Below are 26,592 nucleotides of genomic sequence, written 5' to 3' on the forward strand. Positions count from 1 at the left end.
AGAGGGACGGGAAGGAGCTCTGGTGGATGGCACAGTGAGTAGCAGTATCGAGAATCTCTTATCACCAAATTTCAATGAGACAGTTTTGGAATAATTCCAAACAATGAACGTGATCGGCAGGAACCAGTTACCACCATCAACAACAAATCTAGGTGTCCCAGACATGAACCTACTGTTAGCGACACCATAGGATGGGATGGAGAGGAAGCCTTTTCTCTCCATCTTATATGTTTTCTTTTTTAAATTAGACATAGTCGCCTAGGCTGAATGCAATAGCATAATCATGGCTCACTGCAGCCTCGACCTCCTGGGTTCAAGGGATCCTCCTGCCTCAGCCTCTTAACTAGCTGGCACTACAGGCATGTACCACCACACCTGGCTAATTTTTAAATTTTTTTTTGAGACAAGGTCTCACTATGTTGCCCAGGCTGATCTCAAACTGCTAACCTCAAGTGATCTACCTTAACCTCCCAAAGTCCTGGGATTACAGGCATGAGCCACCATGCCCAGCCACCATCCGATATGTTTTCAATAATTGGCTTATAGATCATTAGAAAGTATAGGATTTCAAAGCAGGCTTAGAATCAGACCTGCTTGGCAATACCATCTGCCTTCTTCTGACAGGAGGTTTCAGGCAGTCTATACTGAGCTTGTGCTGAACCACAAGCAGCAGTCTGCTCTTTCTTACTATACTTACAATTGCTTCCTCTCTTTATCATCGCCTCCAGCCCCAGGTCTACCTCCAGACCAAGGGAGGTCTTTACAGGAGGCCATTTGTCTGCGATTTATGAATGGCCCATTCTGAAGGGCAAGATAAAGCAAGCGTGGGTAATAGTCTTTGTATCAGTACAAGTAGAATTTCAAGCAAAAATACAAAATGAGTACTTTGTTGGTAATCAAAAACAAATCGTTTAAAGAATTTGTGAACCAAATGCCATTACATCAAAATATGTAAAGAAAAATCTCCTGTAGTGACATAAGATGAAATTGAAATCAGTAAAACTTCCGAGAGACTTTAATACATTGAAGTGAGTGAAAATTACACAAAGAATCTGTGCAGTATAATTACTAATGTTACATTAATAGGTAACAGAGCATTGCATGGTGAGGAAATATACCTTCTTTTCAAACATTTATGCACCGTAATAGAAAAACTGATTCTATGCAAGGCTCCAAGGAAGACTGGAAAAAAAAAATCCGAGTCAAACAGAAACAATCAAAAGAGACCTTGCCCTACAGCTGCACCCATCCATTCCCTGCTTCCTCCCGCTACAGAGGCACAAATGTCTGTCTTCTTTTCCAAGACTAATTAATCCCTCCATCTGTGTTCTGCATTCCAGCTCCTCTGTGTCCTCAGAGAACTCACTCCACCCATCATCCCCTCTCTTTCCTTTATCTTCTTTCACTCTCTCTTTCCTATCAGGGTTAATATGACCAGCGGGTCTCTTCCCATCTTAAATGAAAGTATAATTTTAAAAAATGTCTATGTATATACGTGTATATACATATGTGTGTATATACATGTGTATTTATATATGTGTATGTATATGGGTGTATAATATTTATATATAAAAATATTTTTAAATTATATGTATATAGAACACTCTTTTAAACATAATCACATCTCCAGCTACCACTCTAATCTTTCACCTACTCTTTACTGCCACATCTTGAAAAAACTGTTTACACTTGCTGTCTCTAATTTTTCATCATCATGTATTCCTCAGATCACAGCTTCCTGTGCCAGCTACTTGATTGAAACCGCTTTGGCAAAGCACATTAACAGTCTCTTTACTGCTCATCCAAAAGGCACTTTTAAGCCCTCATCTGCAGAGCACTTGGTACTCCTGGCTCCTGCCTCCTTAAAATCCTCTGCCTCACAGGATTCTCACTTCATTTCTGGTCATACCAAGAACTGGGCCATCTCTTGCAGAACAGTGAAGAAATGCTGAAAAGTTTGTGACTATGGACCAGTCCTCCCTTTCTGCCCTTTATGACTTGAGTTCTCCCTCTCTATATCCTGCACCCGTGCTGCTCAAAATGTGGCTCACAGTCCAGTGGTATCAGCATCACCTGGGAGGCTGCTGGTCGGGCACATTCTTGGGCTCCACCCTAAACTGCTGGATCTGAATTTCTATGGATGGAGCAGGTGTCTGTGTTTTAACAAGTTTTCTAGATGATTCATATTTAGGTAAAATGTTTGGGAGGTACTGCCCTATCAACGTATCACAGAGACTTCTACAAATGTATCAAACTTTAGTGGAGGGTTACAGAAATGAAAGGGAATTCCAGTTTAGGAGATGATCCTTATAGGGTGCTCCTTGTTCCTAGCTTTGCCTAGGTGCTCTGCAGTGTGCTTTCTCTCCAAGAGTTAAATAGTAGGCAGCTCCACCCAGAAGAACATTTTCCTCAAGTTTGAGCCTTTTTGGCTAAAATCAACTGCAAGGGAGTTTCATTTGCAAGGTTTCACTAAAGTGTGTAATTATCAATGGGACAATGGTTGGAATATACACATATACGCACACACACCCCTAGACAAATGCTTCCCCAAGATACCGCAGCCTACATTCACAAAGATTTTGCAAGAGAGCCCAACCAATCTGCCCAAATAGGTTTTCTTCAGTTCAGTAAAGCTTTCTAATTTATATGTATTTTCAAAATAATTTTTATTACATATATAATATGCTGTATATTTGTTGTAAAAAATCCAGAATATCCAGGCAAGGAAATTGACAAACATGTCATGTATCCAATCACACTGCCAAGAGATTACACCTGTTATCATATTAGTGTGTATCCTTCCCGGGGTGAGGTGAAGTGGTTGAGGATGAATAATATATATAGATAATTTACATTGTAAAATTAAGACATACTTTTTATAAAACTTTATAAGTTTAAAAGTTTTATAAAACTTATAAAAACTTCAAATGGCACAGAAGGATATAAAATGGAAAGTAAAAGTCACCTTCTACCATCCACAAACTCCTAACCAGTTCCACTTTTTAGAGATCTAAATGGTATGAATGGTTGCTTCTATTAAGATATTTCCTATGGATGTGTATGTGTGCACCTTTCCATACAAACATGTATGCTTTTGAGAAGTATACAGAATTGATCATTAGGTATAAATTATTTTACAATTTCTTTTTATTCACTGAGGTTTTTTTGCCTATCAGTTCTCATAATTTGGCTTGTTTTTTTGTTTTTGAGATGGAGTCTCACTCTGTCACCCAGGCTGGTGTTCAGTGGTATGGTCTCGGCTCACTGCAACCCCTGCCTCCCGGGTTCAAGCAATTCTCGTGCCTCAGCCTCCCGAGTAGCTGGGAATAAGGTGCCAGCCACCATGCCCGAATAATTTTTGTATTTTTTAGTAGAGACAGGGTTTCACCATGTTGGCCAGGCTGGTCTTGAACGCCTGACCTCAAGTGATCCACCCGCCTCAGCCTCTCAAAGTGCTGGGATTACAGGTGTGAGCCACTGCACCCAGCTGGCTTGTTTTTTAACTGGTGATATAAGAGGACATTTCATAATTTATTTAACCCGACTCATATCAATGAGCATTTAGATTTTCTCTCAGTGTTACAACATCTTTGTACCTTTGTACAAGCACGTCTTTATGTGCTTTTAGTTCTCAAAGATACTGTAATTTCTCTTCTCTCTTTTCATAATCTTCTTGACATTTTGATTTTTCTGTGAATTAGTTTTTCAAGGGTCTGACCAATTTTCCTGCTAATTCGTGTTTCTTTCTTACTGATTTGTAAATACTCTGGATATTAAGAAAACAGTCTTTGCCTATAATTATAATTTTTCCTTCTTTGACATTTAATTTTGCTTAATTTTTATTTCACATGAATTAATATTTTCCTTCGATTTTCTCAAGGCATTTTTTAATGTCTTAAGAGAGAGATTTAAATGTTGTTTTTGTAGGTTGTGCCCATTTTTGGGGGGTGGAAATGGAGTCTCACTCTGTCACCCAGGCTGGAATGCAGTGGCACAATCTTGGCTCACTGCAACCTCTGCCTCCTGGGTTCAAGTGATTCTCCAGCCTCAGCGTCCCTAGTAGCTGGGATTACAGGCGCCCACCACACCCAGCTAAATTTTGTATTTTTTAGTAGAGATGGGATTTCGCCATGTTGGCCAGGCTGGTCTTGAACTCCTGATCTCAGGTGATCCGCTTGCCTCAGCCTCCCAAAGTGCTAGGATTACAGGCATGAGCCACCGTGCACAGCGGGTTGTGCCCATTTTTTAAAAGTTCATTCCAACATATTCCATCTTTTTTCTAGCCATTGCAAATGGGGCATTTTCTTCCATTATTTTTCCAAATGATTATTCTTGGTATTTCTAAAATCTAATAATTTTTTAATATTAATTTCTTCTTGATTTCTAATGCTTAGACTATTTTTTCTTGCCTAATTACCTTGGCTAATCTTTTAAAAACTCTTAAGTCATATGGTGCTAACTGGTATCCCATCATTTTCCCAATTAAACAGCAGTGTTTCTGACATTTAAGCATTAAGCATATTAATCATAACTTGCATTTGTAAATGGCGTTACAAACATTTACTTTATTTTATATACAGAATTTTTATCAGGAATAATGATTGAATTTTACTAAATGCTGGAAACTTATTTGAGGTAATCAAACTTTTCTACTTTTTCTATTAATATGGTAAATTACATTAGTAGGTTTCCTAAATTTGAGCAACACTAGCATTTGTTGGGTAAACTTCATTTGTATATAGTGTGTACTTCAAATTTATGATTAAATTTTCTTTTCAAATATTTTATTTAGGAATTTGGTGTCAAATAGATGTTAGTGACATTGGAATGTGGTTTTATCCCCAAAATTGTACTGTGTAAAATTTTCAAGCATGCATTAAAGTTGATAAAATAACACAATTAACTACTGTACGTTTTTTCAACTAGATTCAATAATCACTTATATTTTGCTACATTGGTTCATTATCCCTATCTATCACTCTCTATCTATCTATCTCTCTATCTCTCTATCTATCTAATTCCTCCATCCAACTAGCTAGCTGACCCTTGTTAATTTACAGACATCACAACACTTACTTCTAAGTATTAATACTTTAGCATGACTCTTCTAAAAATAAGGATCTTCTTTATAACATCATCTCACTAGTACACCTAAAAAATTATAATTTCTAAATATTATCTAATATCCGATCTATGTTAAAATTTCTCCTTTTATAGTTGTTTTTCCCCTTGAACTGGTCAAGGCTCACTCATTGCATTTAGTTTTTCTATCTCTTTAGTTTCTTTTTTTTTAGTGCACTTATTTTTTCATGGTATTGACTTTGTAAAGAGTTCATTCCAGTTGTATTGTAGCATGTCCCATATTCTGGATTTGTCTGATCGTTTTCCATTTAATTTGTTGATCTCCCTCACGTAATTCCTGTGAATTGATCAGTAAGGTCTTAGGTTTAATTAGAATTGGATTGAACATTTGTGGCAGCAGCACATCAAAAGTGATGCGTGATTTATGTTGCATCATATCAGGAAGTTGATGATGTCAGCTTGATCCAGTATTACTCACACAGGTGGTGAACTACACATACTCTGTTGTGTAGATCCACGTTTCCCTGTAAGAAATCTGCAGAGTGATGCCTTGACAAGGTGTAAATATTCTGTCTGGCAACAATCTTTCATACGGTGGCTTTAGTGTACATTGATGATCCTTGTCTGAAACAGTATCTAACATGAAGAGTTACAAATGGTTATTTTCTAATTCTGTCATTCCTTCTTCACTCATTCTTCTGTTTTTAAAAAAAGATTTCTGTTTTTTAATTTCTCACTCCATATTCAGAGATTTTTATTTATTTAATGTTTTTTATATTACTGACAATATTCTTTTTGGGTTTCAAATTGTCCAAAATGTAGCCAGTGGGAGCACTTTAAACTGTCTTCTTTTGTCATAATTCCATTGAATTTTAGACATTGCCTTGGTTTCTAGAGCAACAGGTGTTCCAAGCCCACCTTGAATTTTCCCTACTCCAGACCTGGCATTACCAGGTTTTTCATGGAGAGTTGGTTATTTTTAGTGGGCTTTGTGTGTGTGTGTGTGTGCATATGTGTCTGTGTTGGGTTACACCTTCAACACTCAGCCAAGGTAGTTGACAACTTTGTTCTAGCCTTTACTTCCTGCTTCCTCAGAGTCTATAGGTTAGCCATAGATGACAGCTTAGGACCTTCTCAGGTTGTTTCTGGGCATGCACAAAGCTCTGGCATATGCAGAGCCCCACATAGACATGCAGTCTTCTAGATTTTCAGGAATATGTTGGAGTTTTTCAAAGCCACCTGTGGACATCTCATTCCCAGCTTTTTGGTTAGCTTATTATTTTCCCCAATTGTTATTCACCACCTCATGCAGCCTCAATGTTAAACAAGTATCTCTGATTGTTTTGGTCAAATGCCTCCTGGGGAAAAGCTGTTTACACTGGGCAAACTCCCAGTTAGGTAAACCAAAGACAGCTTTGTGAGTGAAGTCTTCCAGGGAACCACTACACAGGTCAAATAATAATCGAGAATTGGGCATTGAAGGAGCTCCAAACCCATTCTACCCCTGCAGAGTCTGCCAGGCTGCTGGTTTGCACTGTGATTATGGGCTGTTGTTTTCGAGGTTACCATGGAGGTGGAGAATGGGGAGAGATGGAAATAGGCAGCTTAGCAGCCACAAAGCTCACTGTTCTTTCTGAGCACTTTTCTTTGATAATTACTGCTAAGATTGTTGCAAGCCTTTGGTTAATTTCCAGAGTTTTAAAAATGTTGGTTCTGACCATTTTTGCTGGTGTTTTTACTGATTTTATGGAGGAGAGGATTTTTCAGAAGTCTTTATCACTTTTGCTTGTTTGTTCAAATTAGTCTCTACAAGAAATTCAAAAATTAGCCAGGCATGCTGGCACACAACTGTAGCCCCAGCTACTCAGGAGGCTGAGTTGGGAGGATCACTTGAGCCCAGGAGGTAGAGGCTGCAGTGAGCCTAGATCAGCCACTGCACTCCAGCCTGGGTGACAGAGTGAGACCCTGTCTCCAAAAACAAAACAAAACAAAGGAAAGACAACAAAGCATGATGAATGCATTAATCTTTTCTTTACTTACCAGTTTTCAAAACGATGAGCTGTTTGCTAGCATCCTTAAAATGACTGATGTTGTAGTATGCGTCATTTTCTTTCCTTTTTTTTTTTTTTTTTCCCAAGACAAGCTCTCACTGTGTTACCCAGGCTGGAGTGCAATGGGTTGATCATAGTTCACTGCAGCCTCAACCTCCTGGGCTCAAGTGATCCTCCCACCCCAGACTCCCAAGTAGCTGGGATTACAGGCACACACCACCATACCCACATTTAAAAAAATTATAAAATTTTTTGGTAGTGACTGGGTTTCCCTATGTTGCCTAGACTGGTCTCGAACTCCTGGACTCAAGCCATCCTCTTACCTTGGTCTCCCAAACTGCTAAGACTACAGATGTGAGCCACCATGCCTGGCCCCCTCCTTTTTTTAAAAAAAAAGCTAAATAATAATCCATTGTAGATATATACCAAAAAACATCTGTGAGAACCATGATTTCCAGTAGGTAATTCTCTAGGCCAAGGATCACGAATTTTTTCTGTGAAAGGCCAGATAGCACAGTAAATATTTTAGGTTTATTAAGCTATATGGTCTTCATTACCATGACTCAATTCTGCCTTTGTAGAGCAAAAACAGCCTTAGATAGATATCCATAGATAGATACTTAGGTTGTTTCTTCCTTTTGGCTACTGGGAATAATGCTGCCGTGATCGTGAATGTACCAATATCTGTTTGTGTCCCTGCTTTCAATTCTTTTGGGTATATTCCTAGAAGTGGAGTTGCTGGATCATATGGTAATTCTATGTTTAATATCTTGAGGACTTGCCATACTATTTTCCATGGTAGTTGTACCATTTAACATTTTCACCACCAATTAACAAGGGTTCTTCTCACCACATCCTCACCAATACTTGTTATTTTCTGCTTGTTTTTTTTTTTTTTTTTTGTATAATTCTCATCCTAATGGGTGTGAAGTGGTACCTGATTGTGGTTTTGATTTTCAATTCCCTAATAATTATTGATATTGAGCATTTTCATGTGCTTATTGGCCATTTGTATAGCTGTTCTGGAGAAATCCAAGTCCTTTTGTCCTTTTTATTGACTGGGTTGTTTTTTGTTGTTGTTGAGTTACAAGTATTCTTTATATATTCTAGATAATAACCCCTTTCCAAGATGTGATTTGCAAATGTTTCTGCCCATTCTGTGGGTTGCCTCTTCACTCCGTTCATAGTGTCCTTTTGTGCACAAAGGTTTGATTTTGATTTGGTCAAATTTAGTCTTTTTTCATGTGTTTCCTGTGCCTTTAGTGTCATATCCAAGATACCACTGTCTTATTTTTTAACCTTCCTTTTTTAAAGTCTTCAATGTATATATTGGCAGGCTTTCCACATCAGGTCATATAGCTTCTTATCATTACTTTTATCAGTTGTAGAGTATTCCTTAGTATGGATATTCTTGTTTATGTAATCGTTCCCCTATTGATGGACATTTAGGTATGGTTCAGTCTTTCCTTTTACATGTATACATGTTAAAAACAAACAAAAAATCTGGAATGGACATTCGTCAAAGTGTTAGAAGTGATTATCTCTGGGCAATAGGATTAGAAAAAGATTTATTTTGTATTTTTGTTTATCTGCATTTTCTAATTTTTAATAATAAACAGGTATCTCTATTTAATAAAAACTTGCAAACTAGTCAATCAATATATTGATATCCTGTGCTTCACTAATTTCACTCTGGAGAGTTTATCCAAAAAAAATTGTTTTGCGTAAGTTAGACAAAAACATCTGCTTGAAGTAATTCATATCATTGATAATGTTCTAGTTTCATTTAGAAACAGACAATGTTCAGATAGGGGACTAGTGAGATAAAATATCATATATGAGCTTAGATTATTATGTGAACACAAAAATTAAATTATCAGAGTATGTAGCAGTGTGAAAAAACATCTATGAGGACCAGGATTTCCAGTAGGTAATTGTCTAGGCCAAGATCATGAAATTTTTCTGTGAAAAGTCAGATAGTACAGTAAATATTTTAGCCTTATTGAGCCATATGGTCTTCATTACTACAACTCAATTCTACCTTGATGAGCATAAACAGCCTTAATGAATGAATGAGGAGGTGTGGCTAGATTTGGCCCAGGGGCCACGGTTTGCAGACCCTCATCAAAGCACGTGGATTGGTCCACGAGAGTAAAGGCAATTGAGGTAGGCAGTGCATTTACTTTAAACGTTTCTTTAATGTTATTTAAGGGTGTATTTAAATGAAATTATGTAATATTCATCTGCTTTACACATAGTTGGTGATTTCCAAAGATGTATTTATTTTTTTCTTGAGACAGAGTCTCACTCTGTTGCCCAGGCTGGAGTCCAGTGGCACGTTCTCAGCTCATTGCAGACTCCACCTCCTGGGTTCCAGCAATTCTCCTGCCTCAGCCTCCTGGGTAGTTGGGACTACAGGCACACGCCATCACACCTGGTTAATTTTTGTATTTTTAGTAGAGATGGGGTTTCACCATCTTGGCCAGGCTAGTCTCAAACTCCTGACCTCAAGTGATCTGCCCACCTTGGCCTCCCAAAGTGCTAGGATTACAGAAATGAAATATAGTTAAGAATGTTTTGCAGACACCCCCAGTTTTGATTGACTTGCTCATTTTCATGGGCCTTTAGTATACTGGTTTTATTACAGTTGTGTTCTATTCTTTCCCAGGAGAAGAAAATGTAATTGCTGTTCCTTTGGGAAGTCGAAGTGTGAGAATTACAGTGAAAGGACCTGCCCACCTCTATAAGTAGAATTTAATCTTAACATTTTTTAATATCCTGAAGGTTTAGTTAGCCAAAAAAAAGAAACCAACAAGCAAAAAAACTTTCTCTAAGTTAATGGGTAATGTTACCAAACTTGCGTCCACTTACTTGGCACAGCAAAGCTAAACTCTGACATTAGGATTTGCAGCCAGAGACAGTGAAGCATTTATTGCAGAGCACCAAGCAAGGAGAATCAAACAGCTCATGCTTAAGACCTGAAATCCCTGATGTCTTACATGTAAGGATTTTTAAAGATAGGAGATAGAAGTTACAGGCAAAGTCACAAATTAATACATGGAGGCTATGCACTGGTTTGACCTGAAAAGGTGGAATATCTTGAAGTGGGGGCTTACAGACCATAGGTAGATTCAAATATTTTCTGATTTGCAATTGGTTAAGAAAGGGAAGTTTTGCCTAAAGACTTGGAGTCAGCAGAAAAGAATGTTAGATCTGGCCCTTGGGCGTGATCTCCACGTGCCTCAGAGAGAAATGTAGGATGAAGAAAGGCAGTGAGAGTTCAGCCTCAGTTCCCTCTTACCGGAGGTCTCTGTGCCAGTGGATCTATTTGGTGGGGATCTAGATTTCCTGAAAAACTATTCAGGGACATATGTTAAAATGTTATCTTTAGTTTCTATAGGGAACCATACATCCTGTGACTCTAACTTTTTCTGGCTATTGTTTTAATCCACTATTACCTTGTTGCTTGTGAAGTTGCTCATTACTTCTCAAGGCTAGCTAGGTGCCTGGAATTTCTCTTGAAGGAATTCAAGATTTTCCTTTATTTCCATTCTTGGGGTGGTGGTACTCTGTTGGGTATCCCCAAGTATTCTGTAGTGGGCAAAATAGCCTATATAACCAGGGAAATTATCTGTGTTGTACCCTGAATTTTTCTGTTCTCATACCCCAATGGGAAATTTACCTGTTTAAGATTAATCCCCTCATGGGAGAATAAAAACCAAATTTTATGTCAAATAAACTAGTTTTGTATAGGATGGCTGGGTGTGGTGACTCATGCCTGTAATGCCAGCTCTTTGAGAGGCTGTGGCAGGAGGATCACTTGAGTCTAGGAGTTTGAGACAAGCCTGGGCAGCACAGGAAGACCCCATCTCTACAAAAAATTTAAAAAAAATTAGCTAGGCATAGTGGCGCATGCCTGTAGTCCAAGCTACTCAAGAGGCTGAGGTAGTCCAAGGAGTAGCTTGGCTACTGCAGGCGTGTAGTCCAAGATCCTCCTTGAGCCTAGGAGTTCAAGGTTGCAGTGAGCTCTAATTGCACCACTGCAATCTGCCACTCCAGCCTGAGTGACACAGGAAGACCATGTCTCTAAAATAATAATAATACATGGAGAGTAAATTAAGATTTGGGAGTGTTCTGGAGATTTCAGCAAAGTGGGACAAAAAAACCAAAACAAAACAAACTTTAAAATACAAAACCTTATCAGTGAATATGGCTGATCAGAACAAGCCTTGCTGCTAGCACATCACAACTTCCCATCTAGGGGTCCCTGAAGGCCGACACTGGTTTCCCAGAATACTGCGAGTTTGAAACAATAAATAGATGATGGTGATGGTTTCACTCTGGGAATACACTGAAACCATTAAATTATGCATTTTAACAAGGCAAAGTTTATGGCATGCAAATTATACATGGAAAAGATGCTTAAAAATGCAGTAAATGGTCTTGATATTCTCATGATATTAAAGGCCATTCCCCAAAATTCAGCTCCAAAAATAGTTTTATAAATTGTAAAAACAAAATAAGTAAACAGTAAACAGAATAAGTAAAGGTGAACACTTTGAGGCAAAAATTCGTTTATGTGTATATGTTCTGGCATATTCAACATAACTTTATATTCAAGACTGGCGCTCGTCCAAGAACAGGGCTCAAAAGTGTTCCCATTTCTCCAAGAGTGACAAATCTGTTGCTTGGACTATTTTCCTTTCTGAACAATCTCACAATTGGCAGTAGAAGTATTTCTGAAAGTTATCCTTCTTTGCTGATGAATAGAACTGGCTTCATTTACAAAGGACTTAGTTAACATTTCTGAATATCTAAATATAGAAGTGGTTTTATTTCCTGGATTTATACAACTTTTTTCTTAATTTTTATTTGTAAAAGAGATATTTCTGAAATGAAGATTATTTTGCAGTAATAAATCATTCTTTTAACATCCACATTAACTATAACTATCCAAAAGACTGCATTACTAAGAACTGAAAATACCTAGCAACATTAATATCAGTCTCTTTGCTGTGGAGTGAATTTTCATAACAGAATATCCATCTGACATACTGCCTAGAGGTGTTTGTTCAGATCCTGAATTTCCAGTCCTGTCCCAAGCCTGGCCACAGCATTATGGGGAGCACCCAGCCCCAAATTTTCCAGGAGTGCATCCCTTCAAAAATGGAAGCAATAAGCAGATCCCTGCAAAACAGGTTTTATTGTAGCAAAACCTTAGCATTAAATGTGTTTGACTAGCAATAAACTTAAGAAGCCAAGAGGTCATAAACCAAAAACCTCCAATTCGATTGGAAGAATATTTTCCCTTTAAGTCCTATCTAAGGACCATATATAGAGATGTATAAATATAAGCATGGATACAGTACCTAATGACCAATCAAAGGAAATTGACATGAATTAAATTAGCATATACTATATAAATACAGCTCTACTGTACATATAAGTTTGATGTATTTATAACTATGTTAGCCATGCTAAACACTCATTCCACGTTTACCTGACAGTACTTTCGTGGCCTTTAGAATTTAGGAAGACCTCTTGGGGATGGTTACCATGACCCTGCCTTTTTTGAAAGAAGCCTGAACTGATACTTCTCAATGCAAATCCTTCAACTAGAAGCAATTAGAAGCATTCATCATTTTCTAGGCATAATTTCTTTTATAAATAACTAGTAGTGGATTAAAATATTTAAAGGCATCACTAGAGACCTGAGTTGTGAAGATTTGGGGATACAAGAAAGTCTTGATTTCTAATTTTTACTCTTTTTGAGACTACCTATCATATCTTCCTCAACACTTCCCTCCCTCCCCTCAATATTAAGTCTGGAGAGGAGAAAGAAGTTGGGCCGTGGGCAGCAGGAAAGAAGGCTCACACTCTCTTCCCTTAATTCTGGTGGGGATGTTTATAAGCTTCCTGGGGTCTCCTACACACTAACCACCTTGCTGCGGAAACCACAGAGGGTCAGTGAAACCTCTGAGAACCAAAGGGCTTGTGCATGCAGCTCTCACTAGCCATGAATCACACATTGTGAACAACATGGGGCTGCAGTAAATATAGGGAAATGGTGGAAATTAATAAAAACTTAAAGGTATCCATAAGTCAATACATCATCTGAATTGTTGATTGAAACACCACAAACTCCTTTTTTTGTCATTTAAGAGGCACCAGCACAAAGGAGAAGCAAGTTTGCCACCAATAAAAATGACAATTTTAAAGAATTGCATCGGCCTCCACCTTGCCGTGGATTTGGCACAATGGCTTTGTTAATCCAGATTATCAGAATTGTTTGCATCCATAAACTCTACATTCACCAAATCAGTTTACCAGTCTTTCTTCACCCACCTTTGACTCTGCTTACCCATTTACACAATTGAGGTCAAAACACCTGCTTTCTGCCTCCTAGATAGGCAACCAGTGTTTGTGCTTTAGATAACCAGAAGCCTTTTGAAATACTCAAATTAAAAATATTTTACAATAAGCGTACCATTTAGTGGAAAGCAGAGTGGTTTGGGTAATTTATGTGAACTTGAAAATTGTTTTTGCTACTTGTGTTTTTATATCCGTGTCACTGAGACTCTTAGACACTGTTAAAATAGTGGCTAGATTCTGTATTAAAAACAAAATATCAAAACCAAGTTAACAAAAATGCTGGCCTTTGGTTTAGGGAATGGATATCATAGCAACTGGTCCTCCCTTCCTCCCAGATTACCTTCCCAGATTTTTACACCCCCTGCCCCAACTCTGTATCCCGATCTGCAACTCGGAACACTGTGGTCCAGAAGGTTAGCACAGTGGGAAAGCAATTACTACCCCAACACAGCCGCGAATCCATTGCATGCTACTTGAATTTAATCAAGTCATTTCAGGCTAAATCAGTGTCTAGAAACTTGTATTTTGCATGCCTTCTGTGAGGATGCGTTATGTCCCACTTCATTTTGCGTCTTGATATTGCCTTAATGCTCTTAATGCTCATCGTTTTGTTTTTCTCATTGACTTTAGAGACATCCACCGTAGGGCCCACTTACTATCTCCAGTTCCCCATTTCATTTTTACTGACAACTCACTTTGTAACACTCAGTTTTATGTCTTCATTGGAACTAGGAAATGAATTTAATCTCACACTTTCCAAAAATCTATTGCGGTCATGGAGATCAGGGCCAAAGTGGTTGGGGTTTTGTGTGCCTAAAAGTAGCCAGCATTATTCTTCGACCGCTAGTGACTCCTCCAGATCAAGTAGCTCATGTCCAGCCTTTGAATTTTCCCAGAAAAGTTCCCAGCCTGCCTGTCAGGGATGATCAGTGATGTCTCCTAATGCCTGTTACGCAGTCTGCCCAGGGCACTTGAATTCCTGCAGCTGCTCCAGTGACAGAGAAAAATCCAGCAAATGAAAACAATCAAAGCCCAGCAGGCTATGGATGGAAGCTCCCTAATGCCAGACTATTTTGTCGCATTTTATCAGCTTTCCATTTTTGACCCTCAACGGAGTTTTGGTTCTTCTGTGTTCTTTGTTTGAGATTGTTAAAGACTGGTATGATATCACTGAATCAAGTGTGGGTTTTAGAATAGAGTTGGACCTGAGAGATTGTCTGCTCTGACTCCTCATTTTAGATATGAGGCAATGAAAACCCAAGGCAGAAAGTTAGAGAAAAATACAGGGCCAGAAACGCAGGTGCCCCAGAACCTAGCTGTATATACATTTTTTATTGCCTCTGTCAACGTGAAACCAGATCTACTAAGTATGGTGACACTTAGAAAATAAAAGAAAGAAAAGAAAGAGGGAGGAAAGACAGAAATTTAAATGAAGTAGAAATGCTTTTTTGTTTAAACTGTGATAAGCCAACATTTTTTTCTGTAGGAAATCTTAAAAGCACTTTTGTTCATGTGAAAGCAAATTCGAATAAAGGGGTTTCATGCACAAGGGAGGTCTTTGTGGCAATGCAGTGGTTCTGTATTTTGACTGTGGTGGTGGGTGATAAAATGGCATTGAACTCTATGCACATATTGTACCAGTGGCAATTTCCTGGTTTTGATATTCAACTATGCTTTTGTAACATGTAAACATTAGACAAAAGGGAATGAAGTTTACAAAGGACCTCTCTATACTATTTTTGCAACTTCCTGTTAATCTAGAATTATTTCAAAATGAAAAGTTTTGTTTGATAAAAAGCAAATTTGAAATTTGCTGTGATTTTTGTCTAAAAGAGTAGGCATAAGATCTTTTGAACAAGAAATAAAATGAGTGAACATAGCTTTACTTTGAGTATTAGCTAAATCATGAAAACATATAAAGAAAGAAAAGTTTTCTCTTTCCCCTTATGCTAGAAATGGCTCCAAAGAATTAAGTAGAACTATTTGGGCCTGCCACCCTTGTTAGCTCCTTTTTTATGGGCAATTAAAAATCTGATATATCTATTCCACCAATATCAATTAATGTTTGTAAACTGAGTGGCTATTTTGACATTGTTTTGATATCATATACTGACATTGTGCTTGCTAAAATGTCTTTTGTAATAAAATGCCTTTAAGATTGTTTCTTATTTGAATCGTATATTTTAATTTTAGTTATTGAATTAAAAACACTTCAAGGAAGCAAAGGAGAACACAGCTTTAACAGCCCCGGAGTCTTTGTCATAGCAAACACAACAGTGGAATTTCAGAGGGCTCCGAAAGGCAAACTTTTAAGATTCCAGGACCTCTGATGGCTGATTTCATCTTCAAGGTAGGATGATCTTCTTCATAAACTTCATGTACCTGAATCCCAGAACATCTTGATTTTTAAAACAATAAGTTTGTTTAGCAAGAGGTCATCAATCATTGTTTTTTATACAGAGCATGTGTCATCAATATTTCCATATTGGCAGTCCATTCTTAAAAATTGTTCAGCACTCTTAAATTTCTGCTCCTAACCCTGACAGTTAAAGAACAAACTTCACTTTTATGGGGGAAGGATTGATTCTGTATTTATAATCTCTGGTTGCTTTGTTCAGTTTGTTTGCTGGTTTAAGAAACAGGGTCTCCCTGTGTTGCTCAGGCTGGTGCAGTGGCTGCAATCATAGCCTTGAACTCTTGGGCCCAAGTGATCCTTCTGCCTCAACCTCCCGAGTAGCTGTGTTCAGTTTCAGATAGAGTTTGGTGAAAATGGCCGATGGTTAAATGCACCATATCCTAAACCAGTATTGTGCCGCTGCATGTCTTCTTGCAAAGGAGAGCAGAGACAACAGGGGCTCATTTCTTACCCTCCTTTAAGATGGTTATCCTTAAGGCATCTTTACTTCAACCTTCAGCCCTTAGAACATGCAGTCTTGCAGTGGGCTGATTCAAGATCAGGATTTGCTTCCCCAGATGTTCTATGACAGATACTTGTCACAAGATACCTTCAGAAGAACTCTTCTTCTCTGGAACCATGAGCCTATGTCCCCTTTCTGGATGCTGCTGGGGCATCTTCCCTCATTCAGAGGACATGAAGTATAGTGGCCAATATATTTCCAAGGTGACACAGTTAGATACTCTTCTGATAAATTTGAAAATGCCTAAGAAATGAAAAAGATAGTTCAGTGTGTGGTTTTGCCTTATCCTGTTTCAGAAACCCATTCCAAAATGTAAATGGAAGCTAAAAAATAGCCCCAATTACCAGTTATAGTTTTCTGTATGAAAAAAACCCTTTAGCTTTAAAAAGCTGTCTCTGTTCTACATATTAATTTGTCACGGAATGTTTCACTGAGACATCAGTTGTGTCATCAGAGGAGCATGCACGGAGGTAGATGAGAGTTGCTAACTCATCCCAATCCCTGAGATACAAATTCAGCCTGCAGTGGGACCTGCCAAGTGTTGGCCTGCACAGTGTATTGTTTTGTTTCTGAAACTTTGGATTTTGAATAATCAACACTTAAAAATTGAGAGATTTTTACATCAGAAGATCAGGTTTTTTTTTTTTTTTCTTCTGCTTCTCTGTAAAAATGGGAAGAGCTTGCATTTTACAATAGCAATAAGTGACTGTAACTGGGGAACAGCTGCCTTCCAGTCTCGGGTCTGCCGTGGTCCACACCACTATGTATTGTGTCCCTAACACTAAAGGCGTAAGTGGTTGGTTGCCATTCATCCTGATCTGGGCATTTATATCATCTGCCTAGCCGCCACAGACAGTTATGTTTCTGACTTCTGTGTCACATCCTTAAAGCATTGATCCAGTAGTCTTCTTAGGCAGTCATATTATGAAAGGTTTTGGGGAAGCCATAATTACCTTTTTTTTTAAAGTCTCTCTGGTCTATTGTTATGGCATAAATTCTATTTTCTTGCCCTCCTTAGGGCCTTCCTATGTGATTCTCAAGTAGAAAATATACACCACACACACACACACACACACACACAGAGACACACACACACACACACAGACACACACACACACACTTTTTGTTCTCTTTTAATTACTACTCAGAGAATCTGTATTCTTCTCAAGTCAACTTGGAGGTCCTTGACTGAATAGGAGATATTAATACAATGATGAAATGATGAAAGTACCCACAAAGATTAGTATTTCAAGATACTGTTTGGTTACAGTATCAGCATCAGTAGATCTTAACAATATATTGTTTATTGATACCATTTATAAAAACACATGTAAACTGCATATTTCTATGAGTTTGTATGTACACACACATATATGTATATGTATATTTTTAAAAATAATTTGGAAGGATACATTTCAAAATGGAAACACTAAAAAAAACAGTGACTATTTTAGAGGGGATAACATTTTATAATATCTAATTCTTAAAATAATGTTTAAAAGGAAGAATGTGGCTGGGTGTGGTGGTTCATGCCTATAATCCCAGCACTTAGGGAGGCCAAGGCGGGTGGATCACCTGAGGTCAGGAGTTCGAGACCAGCCTGTCCAACATGACGAAACCCTGTCTCTACTAAAAATACAAAAGTAGCCGGGTGTGGTGGTGCGCACCTGTAATCCTAGCTACTCGGGGGGCTGAGGCAGGAGAATCACTTGAACCCAGGAGGCGGAGGTTGCAGTGAGCCAAGATCGCACCACTGCATTCCAGCCTGGGCAGCAGAGCAAGATTCCGTCTCAAAAAAAAATAATTAAAAAATAAATAATAAAAAGTAAATGGAAGAATGAATTCACATATCACGTGCATAATTAAAAATTACTTTACACCTTCTTGTCCGAATTATGTATTCACCTTTTAATAGAGTACATTTAAAAGAAAATGTGTGTGTGTGTGTGTGTGTGTGTGTGTGTGATGGAGTCTCACTCTGTCACCCAGGATGGAGTGCAGTGGCACGATCTCAGCTCACTGCAGCCTCCTCCTGAGTAGCTGGGATTACAGGCATGCACCACCATACCTGGCTAATTTTTTTTTTTTAATTTTTAGTAGGGATGGGGTTTCACCATGTTGGTCAGGCTGGTCTCCAACTCCTGATCTCAAATGATCCACCTGCCTTGGTCTCCCAAAGAGCTGGGATTACAGACGTGAGTTACCGCGCCCAGCCAATAGAGTACATTTTAACAGCATGTTCGGTGTACACTGTCTGCATTCATATTCAGTCCTCTATGTTCCTGTCTCTGAGTTCTGACTCTCTCAGATTTAATAAACAGTTCTGGACTTTGACTTCAACTCCTGGAAAGCTTTTGATCTCTCCAGACTGAAAAGGTGTTTTGAAAAATACGTTTATCAAAGAGGGTGTTACATACAACTGTCTGACTCATGCATAAATGGAGCCTCATTTTCATACCTACGGCAATTGTCCCTCATGGATGTGGTGTACTTAGTGGGGGAGAATGTGGCAAAATTGGAGACGCTTATGATGAAGTCAGAATGGCTCTGATGTTGTTTTTTTCCTGACTTGGGAGCTTGTCCAAATAATGTGGGTTTCTAGGAAGTATCCTTTTCCATCAGTTCCTTTGTTTTTTTTTTTTTTTTTTTTGGTTCCAAACATTGTAGTATTTCCCAGCCTGTGTTGTTGCTAAGATAAGGAACTCTTTGCTTCCATTCATCTCCTCCTGGCCCGTCACACAATCAAGTTATGGCTGTACTTTGAGTGGGAGGTTAAAAGTGCCTGTGAGGTCACTGATGGCAGTCAGCCCTATGTCCCTGTGTTTCATTGTATCTCTTTCCATTCCAGTCAACCAACAGAAGCTAGTCTATAAACGGAAGACCTGGCTTCCGCCTGAGAGAGGATGAGGCGGTGACTACCAGCCCTGCATATTCAGTGCTCATTTAGCACAGCTGTGGGTGCGCTGAGCCAGGTGGAGGCACACGCTTTGCTACAGTTCATGTAGTAGACCTACTTCATGGGCTTTTGATAACTGTACTGTTGAACACTGCTGTATTCTTACATAAAGAGTGACATATGTAGACATCAATGGGATGTTAGGTGGTCTTATAGGTATTGTTGCTCAGATTTTGCAGCTTAGCATCTCACTGTACCAATGAGAAAAAAATTTCTTTTTTCTACTCTTTAAGAAGCTATATTTTCATGGTTGGACCATTCTTGAAAATTGCACATCTCCTTCTTCCAGTGGATTTCTCATTGTATATGCTTGTTTTCCTGAAAAACCTGTTTCCCTTTTTTCATTTTTTTTTTATTTGTGTGTAGCTACAGGGCCTCACTATATTGCCCAGTCTGGTTTTGAACTCGTGACCTCAAGCAATCCTCCTGCCTCAGCCTCCCAAATTGCTGGGATTACAGGTGTGAGCCACCATGCCCAGCCCTCAATGACCTGTTTTTCATGGATGACCCTTGTTATAGCACTAAGGGGTATTTTGCATTAGGGCCCTGCTTCTTCAATATGCGCATGTTGCCACCAGGCAGCAGTAGTGAGTCTCGGCTAAGTACAGTAGCTGATGCCATGTGCTTCATTGATTGACAGCGAGATAGACGCTATTCATTCAGTGAGAATTTACTGAATATTTGCATCTATGAGTAGATGTTTGTGACTATCAATTTTAAGTATATTCCCATGAGGATATCTAAAAAAATAAAATTAAATTACTTGGATAAAGACATCTTTCCATGGTTAATTTTTAACTACTATTGGTAGCTTTTCTCATCTTTTAAAATATATATATATCTTCAGGGAGAAGAAAACGTTTCTCTTCTTTGGGCTCTGAAATCTTCCTTTTTCAGCCAGTTGTCTTCTTAGGGATTCATGTTTTTTCCACTCTCATATTTTGTGTTTCTTCAGGAAAATGTTTTCTGATTGCTTTTCTACTAGTCCCCAGTTGTACAATCTCTGTCTTCAGTTTCCTCAGCTCTAGATATCTTTTATGCTGTCAACTCATTAGCCTCTTTTCTTTGTGGGGAGTTATGATAGTATATTTACCTTATGTGGGGATAGAGGATTTGAAACTGCCTGTCTTCGTTCTGTCAAAGAACACATTGGAGGCTTGCAATGCAGTGCAGATCGAGGCTATATTTACACATTCACAGGTGTTTCAAAACTCTGCAAGACACAGTTTTAGAGTCAGTGCCTGTATTAGCTTCACAAGACTGTTGTTAGTGAGTACCACAGCTGAGTGGCCTAAACAGCCGAATTTATTGTCCCACAGTTCTGGAGCCCGAAAGTCCAAAATCAGGGTGTTGGCAGGATCAGTTTCTTCTGAGGGCTGTGAGGGAGAAGCTGTCTTACGCCTCTCACCTCAATTCTTAGACTTCAGGCATCATCTTCCCTCTGTGCGTGTCTGGCTCTGGGTCCAAATTTCTCAATTTCTCCCATGCCTTTTTTTTTTTTTTTTTTTTTGAGACAGAGACTCACTATGTCACCTAGGCTGAAGCGCAGTGGCACAATCTCAGCTCACTGTAACCTCTGCTTCCTGGGTTCAAGCAACTCTTCTGCCTCAGCCTCCTTAGTAGCTGAGACTACATGCACACGCCACCCTGCTGGGCTAATTTTTATATTTTTAGCAGAGATGGGGTTTCGCCATGTTGGCCAGGCTGGTCTTGAACTCCTAGGCTCAAGCTATCCACCCATCTCTGCCTCCCAAAGTACTGGAGTTACAGGCATGAGCCACCACACCTGGCCAGTCCAAATTTCCCCTTTTTATAAGGACACCACTCATAATGGATTAAGTCCTCCCAGTTACCTTACCCTAACTACATTGGCAAAGACTGTATTTCCAAATAAGATAGTATTCTGAGATACTGTGGGCTACGGTGGGCTAGGCTTTCAACATGTTGTTTTGGGGGCACACAATTCAACCCATAACAGTGCCAGCAGAAAAGAAAATTTACCTATTTCCTCATGCCTTACAATCATTGGGATTCTGTCTCATCCTAAGCATTTGTCGTCCATTCCAAAGGCAGAAACTTTTAGAATATTGCATATTTTACTGTAATGTGGTCTGTTGAAGGAAATTTCTTGGTTAAAGCAATTCATATACTGCTTTAGTAATTACCAGCATTCACAGCTAAGATACATGTATAAATGTAGACATACTATGAATAGTTTTATATAAAAATCTATTTCATAAATTTTGGAAATTCTTTTGAAGTGGCCAAGTCAAGTAGTTGAATTTGAATACCATTGACCTTTTTTGTTTGTTTGTTTTTGAGATAGGGTCTTGCTCTGTCACCCAGGCCAAGTACAGGCTGCAAGTAATCCTCTGGCCTCAGCCTCCCAACTACCTGGGACTACAGGCACACAACCCCACAGCCAGCTAATTTTTAATTTTTTTGTAGAGACAGAGTCTCACTATGTTACCCAGGCTGGCCTTGAACTCCTGAGCTCAAGAACCCTCCCGCCTCAGCCTCCTAAAGAGCTGGATTAGAGGTGTGAGCCACCATGCCTGGCCACATACTTTTATTATAAAACTCATTTTCCTCATCAAACAGTGCTAATACACTTTTGCAAATGTCAATGTGCATTTCACTTTTGCCATTCTCTGTACTTCACCATCTCCTTTGTCAGCAGAGCTGTTTGCCCTGCGGACTTGACAGCAGTGGTATGGCAGGTGAGTAATTAGCTGGAGTGCAGGAGAAAGCATTCATGTTCATCTTTTCATGATTAAAGTAGGGTTATTATTATTTTTAGCTTAGTCTTTTGTTTTGAAAGCCACCCTTAGTGGAGAGAGATGAAGATTTTCCAAATTGATTTAGTCTCCACAACATTTCCAGGGCCAAGCCTGGGGTCCTAACCCATAGCACATCTTCTGTAACATGGAGAGGTTGCTCCTTTCTCCAGCAAGGCTGCGCCTCAGTCTAGTGTCCTCAGGAGGATGTGCACACAGGGCATGTCCAGCCAGGATGTGGAAAGCCTTCTCCCTCTCCTGGTGCCAGGACAAAGGAAGCGGGCAGCGAGTCATGTTTCATGATGGTGGTCGCTCTCCAGGGCAGGGAGGCTTTCAGGGAGAGCCAAAAGCAGAAAAGGAGCTTTTGCTCCCTTCCCAGGCAGAGCTCCCAGAGGAAAGCACCTCACAGAAATCCCACCTCCATCAGCAACCCAGAGAAGCCGCACGAGAGTGAAGGTGGAATTAGTGCCCTGAAATGTTCAGTCACAGGTTGAGTCTGGGTTTAGCTCCCCGGAGTCTCCTTCAGTTCCTGAGTGGTAATGGAAGACATCTAGAAAATTTAATGTACTCTTGACTGGCCAGGGGGTGACAAGGTGGTGGCAAAATGACCCTTCAGCAGAGAGGTGTAGGTAGAGAGACTATGGGTTCTATTTTGTTCAGAAAAGGCCCAGTTTGTGCCTGTGACCCCAGCTGAATTGTTAGTAGCTCCTCCTTTCACTCTCAGAGCCATCCTGGCATGAACAATAAAGCTGATGGTCTCCCTAGTGCAGAGCTCTAAGCCAGCCAAGGATTGGATGGGGTCCCAGCCACACCACCGAGAACGTGCAGCAAGACAACAATGGCAGTGTCGAGGGACTAGGGGAAAGAGAGTGTGCCCACTGGCAGCAATTAGGGCTCGTTTGAGGATATCGTGCATGGATTTGAGTCAGTTGCTGTATATTTGCCCTGCACTGGAAGTAAAAGGCACTGATCCAGGTGTCACATGTGGACAAGATGATGTGATCCCCGGAAGCCCAGTAGGCCGTTTTCTTTCTTGTGGACCTTCTCAGCGAGGAAACCTCAGAAACTCCACAGTAGACCTTTTACCACCTCTCATCGACAAGAATTGGGTCACGTGCCCACTCTATACCATCCACTGCTGTGTTCATCTGGGTCCTCTAAGAATCAAATGCAAGGCAGGATGAGAAGTGCAAGAAACTTATTTAGGAAATGCCTGTGAGAAAAAAGAGGGAGAGAAAGCAGGGTGATGCTGAGAGAGCCATCAGATTGCACTGAAAATCTGACCATGAGTGAAGGAGAGAGGGAAGGAAGGAAGGTTGGATGCAAGCATCTTAAATGCAGTAGGTTCTAGGAGAATTCAGCAAAGCTGGAGAGGAAACCCTGAGCCAATGTCATTCATCATAGGCCTCCAGTGTCTCCCAAGAATGGCTCTGCCTTCAATACCCTTGCTGTGCTTAGTCACTGGCTAGGAGAATCCCATGGGAAGCTTGACCCAGAACTGGGGCTGTTGGCCAGTGACACCCTTTGCAGTTGTGTATCTGAGCAGAACACTCATTGGTCCTGCCACTAGCAAGGTAAATGTGAGCATGGTGATTCACTTAGAACAATCAGGATGTGCGGTGGCTCACGCCTGTAATCCCAGCACTTTGGGAGGCTGAGGCAGGCAGATCCCGAGATCAGGAGAACGAGACCATCCTGGCCAATATGGTGAAACCCCGTCTCTACTAATATACAAAAATTAGCTGGGCATGGTGGCAGGCGCCTGTAATCCCAGCTACTTGGGAGGCTGAGGCAGGAGAATCACTTGAACCCAGGAGGCGGAGGTTGCAGTGAGCCGAGATTGCACAACTGCACTCTGGCTGGGTGACAGAGCGAGACTCCATCTCAAAAAAAAAAAAAAAAAAAAAAAAACAATCAGGATGTACATGTAAGACACAGGAGGGAGGAATGAACATGAACAAAATTGAGTGTCTGTAGAATGGAAAGGAGAAATGGATGCTGGTAGGGAATGGAATGTGTCTACTATGCTAAGGATTTCTCTTTCTGTAACACATCTAGCTTAATGCCTTTTCTCTTTCTTTTTTTTTTTCTTTTCTTATTTTTCTTTTCGGTGGTAATGGAGAAGACTTAGAAACCATTTATGTTTCTCTTAGGCTTATTATTTTAGCCAATTTTGAAATTTACATTTTTCTAGAGAAGTATCCAATTCATCTCATTTTTCAAACTTAGCTCTTCAAATGTAATCATGGTATTCCCTTATTGTTAAAAACAGTCTCCTCTTTACCTATAACAATGTCTCTTTCATTCCTAAACTCGTTTATTGGTTCCTTGCATAGTTGTTGTTTTGTTCAGACCATCCAAACATTGTCTCTGAGACATCTAACGACTAGATTTTTGTTTTGTTCATTAATGCAGAGGTTTTTTTACATTTCTATTTATATAAGTTTTTATTTCTTTTATCTTTGTCTGGATTTATTTTGGTGTTATATTTTCAGCTGCTAGAGCTGAATTCTTAATTCATTCTATTTCCATTTTTTTCTCCATTGAATGTATTTAGGGCTATCAGTTTCCCTATACAGAAGTTCTGAATTTTACTGTAGTGTAGTTTATCGGTCTTTAACATTTTACTTAGTGCTATTTGTATTCTGGTTGAGAAATCTGCCTCATCCAGAATTATGAAGAAATTCTTCTTTTTGTTTGTTCGTGGTTTTTTTTTTTTTTTTTTTTTTTTTTTTTTTTTTTGAGATGCGGTCTTGCTGTGTTGCCCAGGCTGGGGTTCAGTAGCACAATCATGACTTACTGCAGCTTTGACCTCCTGGGCTCAAGTGATTCTCTCACCTCAGCCTTCCAAGTAGTTGGGACTACATGTGCACGCCACCATGCCTGGATATTTATTTATTTATTTATTTATTTGAGTCTCGCTCTGTCACCCAGACTGGAGTGCAGTGGCACGATCTCACCTCACTGCAACCTCCACCTCCTGGGTTCAAGCTATTCTCCTGCCTCAGCCTCTTATGTAACTGGGATTACAGGTGTATGCCACCACACCCAGCAAGTGTTTTGTATTTTTAGTAGAGACAGGGTTTCACCCTTTTGGCCAGGCTGGTCTTGAACTCCTCACCTCAAGTGATCCACCCACCTCAGCCTCCCAAACTGCTGGGATTACAGGTGTGAGCCACTGTGCCTGGCCAAATTAAAAAAAAAAAAATTTTTTTTTGTAGTAACAGGATCCAGCTGTGTTGCCCAGGCTGGTCTCAAACTTCTGAGCTCAAGCGTTTCTCCCACCTTGGTCCCCCAAAGTCCTGGGAATACATGCCCAGCCCTTCAGACATTCTTCTATGTTTGTGTTTGGAAGGCTTAATATTTTTCCTTTCACACCAAAGGCTATAATCCATCTAGAAATTAGTTTGTATACATTGTGAGGTATAATAGAATCAATATTTTTTCTATATGACTGTTTAATTGACCTACAGCCATTAGGTGAAGAATGATCCTTTGCCTATTTCTCTGAAGTCTGGTAATAACAATGTATTTATGGACCCTACTTTGTTTCATTGATCTGTTTGTTTATTTGTGCCAAAACCATTGTGATATATCTACTGTTGCATTAAAATAAGTCTTGATATCTGGAAGTGTAAGTTTCAGCTTTGTTCTTGCAGATTATCTTTGCTTTCCTTGACACTGCATTCTTATATCGTTGAAATCAGCTTGTCTGTTTTTAAAAATCTGCTGGATTTTGATTGGAACTGCATTGGATCTGTATGTCGATTTAAGGAAAATTGACATTTTCCAATACTAAGTCTTTCAATTCATCAATATGGCATATCCATACATTTTTTAGTTCTTTTAAAATTTCTCTCAGTAATGTTCATAATTTTTACTCTATGTCTTTAATATCTTTTACTAAATTTATTTTCAGGTGTTGGTTATTTTGGTGTTACTATAAATGGTATTTTTTTCAGTTTCTATTTGTTTCTGGGGTGTGGAAATATTGATTTTTGTGTATTGACATTATATTCTTACTATATTCATGTATTAATACTAATAGTTTGTGAATTCTTTTGGATTGTATACATACACAATTGTGACATCTGCAAATAATGAAGATGGCAGCTGTCCTTGTTATGCATTTCACTTCAGGAGAAAAGTTCCCTATAATTCACCATTATATATGGTTTTTACTATAACATTTTTTATAGATATTTTATTTGGTGAAAGAATTTTTTTCTTTTTCTAGTTTGCTTCATTATGTACAAGCACAGAGCTTTATCAAATGCATTTTCTGCATCTTTAGAGATGATCACATGGTTTTCTCCTTTTTCCTTTTTAATGTAATAAATGACATTGATTTTTCAAATGTTAAACCAACTGTTTCTTCCTGTGATAAACCTACCTAGTCATTATTCTTTTCGATTAGAATTTATTGTTAGTTGCCA

The 26,592-nt window shown here is 39.2% G+C and overlaps 1 pseudogene; it reads left to right on the forward strand.

Annotated features, from left to right (window-relative positions):
* The window catches only part of LOC129026623 (ADAMTS-like protein 3), a 128,121-nt pseudogene that overhangs the window by 73,486 nt on the left and 28,043 nt on the right, over positions 1-26,592 (forward strand).

Source organism: Pongo pygmaeus, chromosome 16, assembly GCF_028885625.2.
Source record: "Pongo pygmaeus isolate AG05252 chromosome 16, NHGRI_mPonPyg2-v2.0_pri, whole genome shotgun sequence".
NCBI lineage: Eukaryota > Metazoa > Chordata > Mammalia > Primates > Hominidae > Pongo > Pongo pygmaeus.